Raw genomic sequence first — 11151 nt, forward strand, 5'->3', positions numbered from 1 at the left:
AAGAGGGATTTTAGGGTAAATTTAACATAATTCAAATAAATAATTCTAAACTTATAGAAACTTTTCTAAATAATAGAAAATTGGGGTAGAGATACTCTCAGATAAACATAAACTTGACACCAAAACCCAACAAGGTCAGCATGAGAAAGGAAAATTAGATGCTGATTTCAGTGTTGGAGATGTACTGGATGTAGATGGAAAATCACAGACACAGAATCATTCAGCCAAATTCAGCAATACATACAAATGATAATGTATCATGTCTAGGTTTTTTTTTTTCCTCCCAGAAATTCAAGTTTGGTTGGAAAGTTAATAAGATTAATTCAACACATTAACCAAAAAAGGAAGACATCACATCATTTCTCTAGAATTAGAAAAAGCATTCTATAATATTTAGTATTTATTTATTATAAAAACCTGCAGTGAACTAGGAATAGAAAGTGAGTTGCTTGGGATGCCTGGGTGGCTCAGTGGTTGAGCGTCTGCCTTCGGCTCAGGGTGTTATCCCGGGGTCCCAGGATTGAGTCCCACATCGGGCTCCTTGCTTGGATTCTGCTTCTCACTCTGCCTGTGTGTCTGCCTCTCTCTCTCTGTATCTCATGAATAAATAAATTTAAAAAAATAAAGTGAGTTGTGTAACTTGAAAACTAAAACCCCAGAACATGATAAACACCAGAGTTAATAATGAAATACTGAAGTATTTCTCTCTCCATTTGGATGAAAGATAGAGATGCACATCTGTTCATTTGCTTTTGGATGCTTGCAACTCTATAAAATACATTTCGCTTTTACTAGGTGAATCACTATTAGATTTTATCCTACATTCTTACCAATATCCTTTACTCTAAATCTAGTAGTGATTTTATAAGTTTCTTAAAGATTTTCTTGTTTGTTTCTTAAAGATTTTCAACACAAAAATATCTTCTGTGATAAACACAGTTTTAATTCTTCCATTCTAATCTCTATGTTTTTTATCCTCACCTTACAGCACTAGCTAATACTCCTAAAAACATTATTTAATAGAAGTGACAATATTAGGTCCTCTCTCCTTCTCAATCACAAAGGGGAAATATTCAGTATTTTACCATTACCTACAATGTTAGCTGTTTTTTGTTTGTTTTTAAAGAGGTACTTTTTTAGATTGCAGAGGTTCTTTTCAACTCCTACTTTGCTGAAAAATTTTATTGTGAATGAAGTGTGAATTTTACCATATGATTTTTGTCAAATCTTTGTGATGAGCGATTGTTTTTTTCTCTTTAACTTTGTTAATGTGGAAAATTACATTGATTGAATTTTTGATCATTAAACAATTTTGATTTCTTGAATTCACTTCCAATGGTCATTATATATTTTTCATCCCATGTTTTGCTATATTCTACTTGCCAATATTTTGCCAAGGATTTTTTGAGACTATATTTCTAAGGAAAATTGGTCTATAAGATTCTTGTCTTGTAATGACTTAGGTTTTAATATTAAATATATTCTGGTCTATAAATATTATTAAGAAGTGCCTCTTCTCCTGCAGAGTAGACCCTATTGGCCACATGTTGAAGATTCCTCCATCATGGATGTGCTCAGCTTTATGCAAAAGGAAGTGAGACTTGAGGAAACAATGGGACATAGTAGAAATGAACAATCAGAGGTTTTATAATTAGATAATTATAAAAATCATAGTACCAGTATCTACCTGTTCTCTCAAAATGGTTGATGATTTTGAAACACTCTCCAGCAGATTTTCTGCATGCATGTATCCTCCTCAGTGTCTGCTTTCTGGGGAACATAATCTGTGACAGGAAACGAGCATAAATAAGTATCTTCATGTATCTTAGAGGTTGTGGAAGAGAAGTCTAGTGGTTTCTGTTGTTTATGTGAAGAAACACAAAGGTTGTGAAGGAACAGGAGTCAGAGACATTTCAAAATCAGCGGGATAATCAATCCAGGAAAAAGACTGAAACTACTGGCAGAGCTGAACTGTTCTCAGTGGTGGAGGTAAAATTGAACATGATTCCAAGGAAGGCCATTCACCACCTTTGTAGAAACAGTTACTTCACCAGAGGCTACCAGGCAAGCAGGCAGAGCCATGTGAGTCCTGGAATTCTTCCTCAACACTGACTGACTAGCCATGAAAAGAGACTTCTGTTCCTTATATCCCCTTTCAGAGCCCAAGAGCAGAGAGCCCAAGATCTTAGTGGGGGCAAGGGGCATCTCTCCCAGTTCATACCACCTATTTACCAACTTATTATAAGTGGAAATGACCTGTGCTCTAGTCTCTGAATAAAGCTCAAGATTGGAAATTTTAATAGAAAAGTCTGAGTTCTAAGTATGAAAACTATACCATTTTAGTAATTGAGAGTAACTGAAATCTTATGGAATTTGTCAAAAATGGTGTGATGAAGGATCCCAGCATGTACTGAAAAGTAGGGGCTCAACCAAGACATTATTGAGGGACAGTGTTAAGGAAATATTTTTATATTTATTTTAAAAAATCACTGGGAAGGGGTTTGTCCTTTATGTCCTAAGAATGCTTAGTGAAAACTGGCATTTTTTCTTCCATAAACATTTCACTAGCAAAAGCATCCATAGGTGGAAATCTGTGTAAGAATTTTTTTATTTACTAATTCAGTCTTTTGTTAGATATAAAACTATTAAGACTATTCAACTTTTCCATTTATTTTTTTTGTTTTCATTAATCTATGTTTTCCTTAGAGATTTTTTTCTTTCACTTAATTACTGCTGTAAGTTACGTGGTATTCTCATTTTATCCTTTCACATATAGTGATATACCAAGTTTAATTCTTAATACTGTCATTTCCTTTCTCTCTTCTTTCTCCTTCACATTTTTATAGATTTTCTCAATTTTTTTATCTTTTCAAATAACTAACTTTCCACTGTGGTAGTTTTCTCTATGGCTGCTGTTATAGAACCAATCATTTATATTTCCCTTGTGTAAAAGAATATTTTTACAACATTCACATATGACTGATGACATTTTACTTAGATCATTACAACCTATGCAAAAATTATAGATTTACTAAAGCAGATATTGCAAATTTTTAATTAAAATTCTATCTTCTGTTTAAAAACATAAAATAAATAAAATAAAATAAAATAAAATAAAATAAAATAAAATAAAAATAAAAATAAAAATAAAATTCTATCTTCTGTAACAGGTGTCAGCAAACTATAGCCTAAGGACCAAATATAGCTTGCCCCATATTTTTTTTAAATAAACTTCCATTAAAACACAGCTTTGTTGGGCAGCCTGGGTGGCTCAGTGGTTTAGCACCACCTTCAGCCCAGGGCCTGATCCTGCAGACCTGGAATCGAGTCCCAGGTTGGGCTCCCTGCATGGAGCCTGCTTCTCTGCCTGTGTCTCTGCCTCTCTCTGCTTCTCTCTCTCTCTCTCTCTCTCTCTCTCTCTCTCTCTCTCTCTCCCTTCGAATAAATAAATAAAATCTTAAAAAAAAACACAGCCTTGTTTATATGCCATAATCGATTAAGCAAATATAACTAATGAAAGAGATGCCAGAAAGCTTCTCTTGGGTTATATACCGTGTCCTTTTCTCTCTACACAATTTATTTTCATTCATGATATTCATATTGTGTCCCTGAACATACTTAAGTCCTTATTATACCATGATTAGCTATGTGCTAGGGCAAGAGTAATTAATTCACTGTATTTCTTCACATATTTCTTCACATTTTGCTTATATTTGAGTGACAATATTAGGAATCTTTTTTTTTTTTTTTTGGTGTATGAAGTACCCCAAAGGTATAGAGACCAGAGGAACTGACATTTCCTGAGAAGGTAATTTGAGGCTCTGTGAAGTTGATGTTTGATGAATAGGGTTTCCCAGCTAGATAAGGAAGATGCAGGAGCAAAGGCATGGCATGAAGCATGAGCAACAGCATGACTGTAAACATGCTAAAGCTCAGCCTGCTGTAACATTGTCACAGACCATTGTATACATAATCCTTTATACCCCACATCATCCAGTTTTACTGGATACATAAATTTTACTACTCTATGTTCACCTGCCCCATCCTCTGTTTAATAAATACTGGAACCCTCTTTTTAAAGAAAAAAATGCCTCATTTTATTTTAATCCATTCTGTGATTTAATTTTTTAACTCCTCTTATAAGGCAGAAGTAAAGCTATTCAGTTACCAAGAAAATTCAAATTCCTTTCCCTGAGTGGACTACCATCCACATGCTTTTGTGCAGCAAATCTCTCATGCCCTGGGAACAACTTCCAGACATTGAAGTACTTCTGGGATCAAAAGACTCCCTGCCTTCAAAACTCCAAATGCTTCTCTCTTCTTCAGAGGACTTCTGGAATGGGTCACAGATCTTCTACTGCTCTGAATCCCCATAGAGATAGTTAATAACTTCTGTCATTTCCAAAAATTTGATCTCAGAAAGCCCAGATTCACTTAGAACTTTAGTCTCTTGAATCCAGGGCAAAAGGTAGCATCAGCCTTGCCTCTTTCCAAAAGTAAGCAGATGCTCCTAGAGATTGGCCATCCACTACAGCATAGCTACTCCTCAGCCTGGGTCAGCAATCTTGGTTTCTGAAGCACCCTACTGAATACCACCATGTTAGCCAGGGTAAGATGAAATCCATGTTGGTGACAGTGATGGACAGCACAGCCATGGTGTGTCTCTCAGACAGCTGCAGCTGCTGCCACAGAACTATTAAGTTCCCAGTTGTTGCTTTGTTGTGATTATTTTTTTCTCTTTAGTTCAGTTTCAGAAACTGACATTTTAAACTATGCCTCTCATCCAAGCACATTGAATAGAAGGAATTATAATTTAAGCTATTTCTTTAAATAAAGCATTGAATAAAAAAAACCAACAACACTTAAACATCACTTAAGGAGTCAAATCATAAGCTGGTAATTTTAAATACAACTTATGGCTATATTCGAGTTCTCATTTTTGTCCAAGAGAGAAATGGGTATCGTACGTGGCTACATGGTTTGATTGCAAAGATTAACTAATGTTTGTTATCTGTGGTAATTCATACTTTTCACAGCAGTCCTTTCCAAATCGTAATTCCAGAAAAAATTGTTATCTAATAATAAGCATATTAATTGGCATTCTGTTTAATGAATGGATTAATGGGTAGCATTATGTAGCTAAGTAAGGATAAAGGATTCTCATACTTTATCATCTATTTTTGATCATATACACTGCTATTTTGTTTATTACAGCATCTGAAAAATCCTCAAGGCTATTAATTTGGTTCAACTCAACAGTTGCTAAGCTCATGTGATCTTGGAAATCATTTTGACTTTCCAAAGTCCTTTTTGACTTCAGAAAACAAAGTTGGGAAGCTCAACTCTACTACTTTTTACTATCCACATCCCACAGAGTCTGTGGCTTTTAAGAAAAGTTTCTATTTTCTCTTACCTATGAAATTTATTTTTCCTGTTTCCACAATTCTTAACTCTTGAAATTTTTCTTTTCATGCACTATTATTTTGTAAAGCACCATCTTGTTACTTATCAAAAGTACCTATAATTTTTTAAATTATATAGAATAAGATACAGTTGCTTTCAATTTTTGTGTTTAACAAATTTTAATGCAATATTTCACTGCTCTCTAGCCAATTTCTGATATATAAATAATTGTATTTGGATGAGGGATATAGCAGTTTTTGGTTTAACTCCACTTTGTTGTTGTTGTTGTTGTTTTGGTAGATAATCTTATTTAGGTAAAAGATATGTAGTTCAGGCATAGTGGAATGTTCAAACTTCAAAAGCAATCTGCCTCTTTAGTAGATGCCAGATATGATTCCGTCCTGTAGTTCTTTAATTGTGTCTACTAGTGTTCACTTATAGTGGTGTTGTGTACTGCTCCTTTTCTTGTCTTTTTGGCTGGGTACAGTGTACTTTATTGATGGTACATGACAAGGGAGGTCTCCCCATACCCTTCAATGTGTTGAAGGATGATGAGTTGGGGCAAGGACTCTTCAGCAGCTAAGGGTCTCTGTCTTCTTTTTGCTCTCGCTGTGGCTGGTAGTCCAGGGGTTTCTTTCTCCTGGCCATGCGGACTGTAAGGTTCACCACCCAGTTGCTGCAGCCAAATTCATTGTCATAACAATGACATTATTTCCTAATGAGCTTGACAAAGAGGTCATTGAGGGCAATGCAGCCCCAGCATCAAAGATGGGAGAGTGGGTGTCACTTTTGTAGTCACATGATGCAACATGGTCCTCAAAGGCAGCCCAGGATGCCTTTGAGAGGGCCCTCAGATGCCTGCTTTACCATTTTCTTGATGTCATCATATTTGGTAGCTTTCTCTGGGTGGTAGGTCAGATCCAAGACTGACACTTTGGGGGCAGAGGGAGAATACTAAAGGCATGGCAGTGAGCTTCTCATTCAGCTCAGAGATGACCTTGCTTACAGTCTTGGCAGTGCCAGTAGAAGCAGGGATGATGTTCTGGGCTGTCCCTGGGCCATCATGCCACAGCTTTCCAGAGGGGCTGTCCATGGTCTTCTAGGTGGCAGTGATGGCATGGACTGTCGTCATGAGCCTCTCCAAGATGCTCAGTTGTCATGGATGACCTTGGCCAGAAGGACCAAGCAGTTGGTGGTGCAGTAGGCATTGCTGACAATCTTGAAGGTATTGTCATACTTTTCATGGTTCACATACATCACAAACATGGGGGAATCAGCAAAAGGGGCAGAGATGATGACTCCCTTGGCCCTACCTTTCAAGTAAGCTCCAGCCTTCTCCATAGTGGTGAAGATTTCAGTGGATTCCACCACATACTCATTTGATATTGGCAGGATCTCACTTCTGGAGGATGGAGATGGGCTTTCCATTAATGACAGGTTTCCTGTTATCAGCCTTGACTATGCCATGGAATTTGCTGTGGGTGGAATCATACTGGAACATGTAGACCATGTACATGAGGTCAATCAAGTGTCATTGATGGCAAAAATTTCCGCTTGGCCAGAGTTAAACCCAGCCCTGGTGACCAGGCACTGAATATGGCCAAATTCATTTACTTTTACCTTCTCCATTGTGTCTCAGGGATGCAGCTGGTACTGTACCAGAAGTTGCAGTTGTCTGTCGAAGGGGGAGAAGCAGACAGCCTGGTCCTTTTCTTCTTATCTCTGTGTTTATTTTCTTTCACTTATCTTTCGTAGTTATCAAAATTATGTTCACTAACTTCCATAGATTGCTTTAACACTTTGTTGAATTTTTTTATCGTGCAAAAGTTTGTTAGTTTGTTATAATTCTACTTATTTATTTATGTTTTTATTGACTATAGTTTTGGAGTCATATCCCTGAAATCACTGTGGAGCTTTGAAGCTTTTATCCCATGTCCCAGCCATGAAGATTTTACGCCCAGTCATGAAGCTTTTACCCAATGTCTGTGTAAAAAAAAAATCATTCTTTTGCATGTGGATACCTAGTTTTCCCAACAGCATTTGTTGAAGAGATGAAACTTTCCTCATTTTGTATTCTTGGCCCCCTTGTTGAAAATCAGTTGACCTGAGATGCCAGGGTGGCTCAGTGGTTTAGTGCCTGCCTTCAACCCAGGACATGATCCTGGAGAACCGGTATCGAGTCCCACATCTGGCTCCCTGCATGGACCCTGCTTCTCCCTCTGCCTGTCTCTCCGCCTCTCTCTCTCTCTCTCATGAATAAATAATTTTTTAAAGTGTTTGTACAATTGCCATTTATTAAAAAGAAAAAAAGAAAATCAGTTGACCAAATAAATGTGAGTAGATTTCTGGGCTCTCAATTCTGTTCCACTGATCTATATGTCTATATTTATGCTAGTAACATACTGTTTTACTTACTGTAGCTTTGTAATATATTCTGAAATCAAGAAATGTGATGCCTCCAGCTTTGGACTTATTTCTCAAGGTGGTTTTGAGTATTTGAGGTCTTCTGTGGTTCTGTATACATTTTAGGATTGTCTTCATTGCTTCTTTCCAAAACACTAGTGGGTTTTGATAATATTGCATTGAATCTGTAGGTTGCTTTGGGTAGTATGGACATTTTAACAATATTAAATCTCCTAATCCACAAATGTGGCATGTCTTTCCATTTGTTTGTGTCTTCTATAATTTCTTCCATCAGTATTTTGTAGTTTTCAGCATTCAAGTTTTTCATGTCCTTGGTGAAAACACTTGTAAATCATATACCTGATAAGGGGTTAATATCAGAAATATATAAGAAATTACTATTACTCAATAACAGAAAATTAATTTATTAACCAATTTCAAAATGGGCAAAGGAACTGAATAGACATTTCTCCAAAGAAGGCATACAGATAATCAAAAGGTATATGAAAAGATGCTCAACATCACTAATCAACATGGAAATGGAAATCAAAACTATAATAAGACATCACCTCATACCTGTTAGGATGACTATTTTTTTTTAAAGCTAAATATAACAAGTGTCGGTGAGAAGGTGGAGAATTGAAAATGTTTCACACTGTTGATAAGAATGAAAAACGGTGTAGTAACTATGAAAAATCATATGAAGTGTTCTCAAAAAATTAAACATAATACTACCATATGATCAGCAATCTCACTTCAAGGCATTCATCCAAAAGAACTGAATAAGAGAAATCTGGATAACCATGTTCATTGCAGCATTATTCACTATAGCCATAATGTGGAAAAACATATTTCCATCAACAGATGAATGCATGAAGAAAATGTGGCATATATACACATATGATGGAATATTATTCAGCCTTTAAAAAGAGGAAATTCTCCCATTTGTGACAACCCAGATGAACCTGGAGGACATCATGCTATGTGAAATTAGCCAATCACAGAAAGACAAATACTGTTTGATTCCACTTACACGAAGCATATAAAATAGTCAAACTCAAAGTTGCAAAAAATATAATAACAGTTGCCAGGGTCTGGGGGGTGAGTGAAGTGGTCAGTTTTTATTCAATGGTATACAGTTTTAGTTTATGTGTAAAATATAAGTTCTAGAGATCTGTTATATAACAGAGTGTCCATAATTAGCAATATGATATTGTGCACTTCAAAATTTAAGAGGATAAGTCTCACATTAAGTATTTAAAAAGAAAGATCTTGAGGGGGGGCACACAGAAAACTTTGGAAGATGTTGGATAGATCAGTTACCTTGATTGTGGTGATGGTAGCATATGTACAAAACCATAAAACTGTACACATCAAATATATGCAGTTCTTTATAAACTATACTTCAATAAGCTGTTTAAAAATGAGAAAGAGCAAAGATGCCTACGCTCACTTATCTCACTTATATTTGGCCTTACAATGAATCAGGTAAAAGAAATAATAAGCATCAAAATTGTTTTGTTTTGCAACTGATATGATTGCTTACATAGAAAATCCTAGGGAGTCTACAAAACAACTTTGTGTAGTAATACAGCACTTTTGAAAGATTAGTAGATACAAAAATCAATTATAATTTTATATACTGGCAATAAAAATTGGAAAATGAAAGTTAAAACAATTCCAATATAATAGTATCAAACCCCAAAACATTCATAAAATCCTGTACACTAAAAACAACAAAATATTACTGATAAAATTAAAGACTCAAATAAATTGTGAGATATACAATTTTTATGAATCAGAAAATTCAATTTTATTATTATTTCAATCCACCTTAAACTGATTTCTATGTTCAGTGCAATCACAATCTCAATGCCGGCAGGCATATTTGCAGAAACTGTCAAACTGATCTTAAAATTTATATGGAAATTCACAGGACTTATAATATTCAAAATAATCCTGAAAAAGAAGAGGATTTACATTACTTCATTTCAAGATCTAATATAATCATGTGGAGTAACCAGAACTTTTCAGATATTCATGGTGAGTACAAAATATGGTACAACCACTGTGGGAAAATGTTTCATAATTTTATATAAAACTAACTATTCACCCTTCCTAAAGCACAGAAATTCTACACCAGGATATTTACTCAAAAGAAGTAAAAACTTGTCTACTAGAAGACATGGTTTTAGGAGATTAATCACAATATTGAAAAACTGGAATTGCCCACATGGATATAACTAAGTGAATGGTTAAATAAATTATGATATATTCATGCAATGGAATTTTATTCAGCAATAAAATATAGAATATTATTGATTTATGCAATATAGGATGAATTTCAAAAGTACTATGCTGAGCAAAAAACACTAGACACTAAAGGTTCCACACTGTATAATCCATTCATATAAATTTCCAGAGCAGATAACACTAATATATGGTAGAAAAAAATCAGAATGGTGGTTGTTCCATGGTGTTAGGAGTAGAGATTGACAAGAAAGAGGCAAGAGAGGATATTCTGGGATGTGGTTTATATTTTATATCTTTTTTTTTAAAGATAGTATTTATTTATTCATGAGAGGTAGAGACATAGACAGAGGGAAAAGCAGGCTCCTTACAGGGACTCCAATGTGGGACTCGATCCCAGGACCCTGGGATCATGACCAGAGCTGAAGGTAGACGCTCAACCACAGAGCCACCCAGGTGCTTCTGTATTGTATATCTTAAAAGTATTTTTTATAGGGTGCCTGGGTGGCTCAGTCAGTTAAGTGTCTTGATGGTTGATTTCAGCCTAGTTCATAATCTCAGGCTCAAGAGATCAAGCCCAGTATCTGGATCCATGCTGAGCATGGAGCCTGCTTAAGATTCTCTCTCTCTCTGCCCCACCCGAGTTGCACATTTTCTCTCTCTCTCTCTCTCTCTCTGTCTTTCTCTCTCTCAAAAAAAAGTTTTTTTTATTACATAGGTATATGCACTTGTCAAGTGTCACCAAATTATTTAATATACTAAAATACTTTTATATACTAATTTCATTGTATGTCATTGCAAGTCAATTTTAACTCAAAGGAAAATAAACCTGTGAACAAATATTAAATTCTAGTTAATGGTACTCATGGTGAAGTTATTTAAGAAAATGTGTACTGATACCTGAACCCTTTGAAATGCATTAAAAAATAAGATGGTTTGATAGATGAATAAAGGAATAATTAATGGATAGATAAATTATAAAGCAAAATAAAATAATAATGATGATAGTATTTAGGTGGTGGATATATGCTGTATATGGATGTTAACTATAAAACTTTTTTCAATGTTTCTTAATGTTATATGTTTTCATAGTAA

The 11151-nt window shown here is 35.2% G+C and overlaps 1 pseudogene; it reads right to left on the reverse strand.

Moving 5' to 3' along the window:
* Window positions 1-6496, reverse strand: part of LOC129499362 (kinesin-like protein KIF2A) — a 49588-nt pseudogene extending 43092 nt beyond the window's left edge.
* Window positions 6497-11151: the final 4655 nt, after the last annotated feature.

Source organism: Nyctereutes procyonoides, unplaced genomic scaffold (genome assembly GCF_905146905.1).
Source record: "Nyctereutes procyonoides isolate TBG_1078 unplaced genomic scaffold, NYPRO_anot_genome, whole genome shotgun sequence".
Classification (NCBI taxonomy): domain Eukaryota; kingdom Metazoa; phylum Chordata; class Mammalia; order Carnivora; family Canidae; genus Nyctereutes; species Nyctereutes procyonoides.